The sequence below is a fragment of the Haematobia irritans genome, chromosome 5, assembly GCF_050003625.1.
Source record: "Haematobia irritans isolate KBUSLIRL chromosome 5, ASM5000362v1, whole genome shotgun sequence".
Taxonomy (NCBI): Eukaryota; Metazoa; Arthropoda; class Insecta; order Diptera; family Muscidae; genus Haematobia; species Haematobia irritans.
In genome coordinates this window covers 151,720,630-151,725,086 of record NC_134401.1, presented here as the reverse complement: position 1 = coordinate 151,725,086, position 4,457 = coordinate 151,720,630, and positions in this window count along the sequence as shown.

Genomic DNA, 4,457 nt, shown 5'->3' with positions numbered 1-4,457 from the left:
TAAAAATTTTATATCTATAAAAAATGTCTTCAAAATTTCATTTCTAAAAGAAATTTTGTAAAAATTTCATTTCTATAAGAAATTTTATCGAAGCTTTAAATTTTTGGCAAACTGTTATTTTTGATTTCATTTTTAAAATATATTTTATTGTAATGTTTTTCTCTAATTAAAAAAAAATCCCTCTCTTGTGTCCATACATTGAGTAACTCGTACATTCAGACAAACACTAAACAGATATTATTCTCATGTACCTCTAAACACACGTCAGTATTAAAGAATAAGTAAGCGTATTATTTAGCGGTTGCCAAGGTAAATGCCAAACCAAATCGACCAAACCAACCTTTAAACTCTTAAATATATCCAACAATGGTAACAACAATCCAGCACCAAAGAAGCCTCCATAACCATAACATTGCTAAGCTCTGCATCAGTGGTAAATGCTGTAATAATCCCCCCTTCGTTGTGGTCTGTGGTGGATGATGTTGTGCAAATTATGATTTGAAATTTACACAAAATTATTAAGTTGCCATAAATGTTAGGAGATTCTCAGATGGAAAATCCATTCATGATCTACGAGCAATGGTGAAACAACATCCAAACTTTAGAGTGAATAGAGTACCGTGTAGAACGCAATCATGGAAGAATGTATGAAAACACCCACCCACCCATATATGGGTGTATGGAAGATACACAATTGAGATTTGTGGTCGAGGTATCAAACATTTAACATTATTCGAAATGTTGAACGTTGCATTGGTTGCGCTACCATTGAAATGGGAATGAGTTGATAGGGACTGTGAGTATAATTTCAGCAACTTTCAATGAAATATCTGAGATTGTGGCAGTCTTAAATAGGGTTATCGTATAAAATTGGGTTATACCATTTTTTACAAGAGGCATCCCATTTAGTTTTTGGTTGTATGCTTCGGTTAAGCTTGGAAACTTGAAAGTACATGGTGACCGTGTAGCGAAAATTGGGTATCTCATCTTCAGTATGCGATTGGGAAAGGATCATCCTTCCTACCTGAATATTATAAAATCAGCATGAGTGCTTCGATTTATTCGGAGCCTTTAATATCACCGACTAGAGCCAACTTTTTGAAAAATTAATTTGCCGGAAACCCACGTTCAAATTAGTTCAATTGATAGTTTCATATTTTCAGGGAATGTATCAATACCTCATTTTTTTCTATTTATGTGGCCCAGAATAACGCAAAATCTATTTATTTTTGGACAGTACATTTTTATAATTCTCTCGCTACTATAGAAATTCAAAACATATCGGATTGTCATTTTTGTCTCCAATAAGCATAATTTCGTGACAGTAGACGCAAATACAGGAAACCGAAATACAGAAAAATGGCGAGTGGCGATGAAAGCGAAGGCTTTTTTATATACCGAATGGAAGCAGTCACCATTTTGAGAATTTGTAAGAAAGAAAATTTAGTAAAATTCCATTTTACAGGAAATTTTGTCAAAATTTAATTTCAATAGGAATTTTTGTCAAAATTTCATTTCTGTAGAAACTTTTATTGAGATTTCATTTAAATGGGAAATTTTGTAAAAATTTCATTTCTATGGAAAATTTTGTAAAAATTCTATAGGGAATTTTGGTCAAAATTTCATTTCCATAAGAAATTTTGTCAAAATTCCATTTCTCTTGGAAATTTTGTCAAAATTTCATTTCTTTAGAAACATTTTCTAAAAATTTCATTTCTATAGAAAATTTTGTCAAAATTTCAGTTCCATAAGAAATTTTGTCAAAATTTCATTCCCATAAGAAATTTTGTCAAAATTTCATTTTTATAGGAAATTTTGTCACAATTTAATTTCTACAGAAAATTTTGTCAAAATGTAATTTCTATAGGAAACTTTGTCAAACTTTCATTTCTACAGAAAATTTTGTCAAAATTTCATTTCTATAGAAAATTTTCTAAAAATTAATTTCTTTATAAATTTTGTCAAAATTTCATTTCTATAGAAAATTGTCTAAATATTTAATTTCTTTAGAAATTTTGTCAAAATTTCATTTCTATAGGATATTTTGTCAAAATTCCATTTCTCTAGGAAATTTTGTCAAAATTTCATTTCAATAGGAAATTTTGTCAAAATTTCATTTCTATAGGAAAGTTTGCCAAAATTTAATTTCCGTAGGAAATTTTTCTTAAAATTTCATTTCCATAACAAGTTTTGGCAAAAATTGCATATCTATAGGAAATTTTGTCAAAATTTCATTTCTATAGGAAATTTTGTTAAAATTTCATTTCTACAGGAAATTTTGTCAAAATTTCATTTCTATAGGAAATGTTGTCAAAAATTAACTTTTTAGAAAATTTTGTCAAAATTTGATTTCTATAGCAAATTTTGTCAAAATTTCATTTCTATAGGAAATGTTGTCAAAATTTCATTTCTATAGAAAATTTTCTAAAAATTTCATTTCTGTAGGAAATGTTGTCAAAATTTAATTTCTATGGAAAATTTTATAAAAATTTCATTTCTATGGAAAATTTTGTAAAAATTTCATTTTTATGGAAAATTTTGTAAAAATTTCATTTCTTTAGAAATTTTGTCAAAATTTCATTTTTACGGAAAATTTTGTAAAAATTTCAACCCTATAGGAAATTTTGTCAAAATTTCATTTCTATAGAAAATTTTCTAAAAATTTGCTTTCTTTAGAAATTTTGTCAAAATTTCATTTCTATAGGAAATTTTGTTAAAATTCCATTTCTCTCCGAAATTCTGTCAATATTTCAATTCTATAGAAAATTTTGTCAAACTTTCATTTCTTTAGAAATTTTGTCAAAATTTCATTTCCATAGGAAATTTTGTAGAAATTTAATTTCTATGGAATTTTTTTCAAAATTTCATTTCTATAGGAATTTTTTCTAAAAATTTCATTTCTATAGGAAATTTTGTCAAAATTTCATTTCCATGAGAAATTATGTCAAAATTTCATTTCCATAAGAAATTTTGTCAAAATTTCATTTCTATAGAAAATTTTGTCAAAATTTAATTTCTATAGGAAAGTTTGTCCAACTTTCATTTCTATGGGAATTTTTTTCAAAATTTCATTTCTATAGAAAATTTTCTAAAAATTAAATTTCTTTAGAAATTTTGTCAAAATTTCATTTCTATAGGAAATTTTGTCAAAATTTCATTTCTATAGGAAATTTTTCAAATTTGTCATTCTATAGAAAATTGTTCATTTTTATAGGAACGTTTGTCAATACATATATTTAAATGCCTTGATGTTCCAAGTAAACTAGTGTAAGGTATCTAATACTTCTCTACGTACCACCAAACAAAGTTTTATTCAGGGTTCGTCAAACAATCTGCAGTAGTAAAATCTATACTAAATTGTGAGTTGCAAGTGAACATAAATTTCTTGGCGTCACGAGGAAAATAAGAAACAATAAACATGTAAATAAACGGCGGCACTCAAGTGTAAAATAATCAGCAACATCTTCCAAAAATCAAAAAAGCAATCAAAGAAAAATGAAAAAAAAAAAACAAAAATCTAAGCCCCTACGAAAAAGGAAACACAATTCGTGTATAAAAGAATTCAGTTCAAGCTTGAAGAATTTACATTAGAAACAGTTTACCTTTTCTACTTTGTTTGAAAGAAGAAAAATGTCACTGGTTAATGGATAACCTCGAATTTCTGAAATAACTAAAGAAATCATCCATAATCATTCTCTGATATGTTCCAAACTGCTCAATCATAATTATATCGATTCAGTTACATACAAATGAATACCATTGTTTTGGTGGCATGGTTACAAACATAAAATGCCACATTTTTAATATGGCAAATGTCATAGCATAATGTACATTCAAGCGTTCCAATATCACCATCTTAATAATCTCAACATCAGCGTCAATATGAGTTGTGCCTGTATCTTCTCATCTTTGCCATTGCCTATTCATGTGTATTAATAAATCCATTATTAATCTCCCACACCATCTTTGAACTTCTAATATCGCATGTTGCGCATGCGCAATGTTGTTTCTTTATGTTATGAATGGTTTGAAGTTTTGTGGCAAACCTGTAACAAATATTTTGAGAAGATTTTTGTTTTTTTCTGTTTGCGATGGTGGTACTACGGGTTTCTTCACTCCAATAAACATTCAGATTGTATGAGATGTGTTACAAGTGTAAATTGCCATATATAACTATGATGCTCAAAGCATAGATTATTGGGTATTTAGGTGGAATGATCACCAAGATTGTAGATTTTGATTAAGTGTAGCCATAGATCTTTAGTTTTTCGCTTAACCAGGAGTAAAACTCGATTGTGATCTAAAGAGTTCAGTTGTACGAAGGAATCGTGAAATATAAATAGTAACACAGATACATATTGTCTTAATGCCATGATGCACCTACTGTCTTTAACCTACAAATCTAATTCGCGTAGCTCATATCATATCGTAGTTTCGTGACAGTAGACGAAAATACA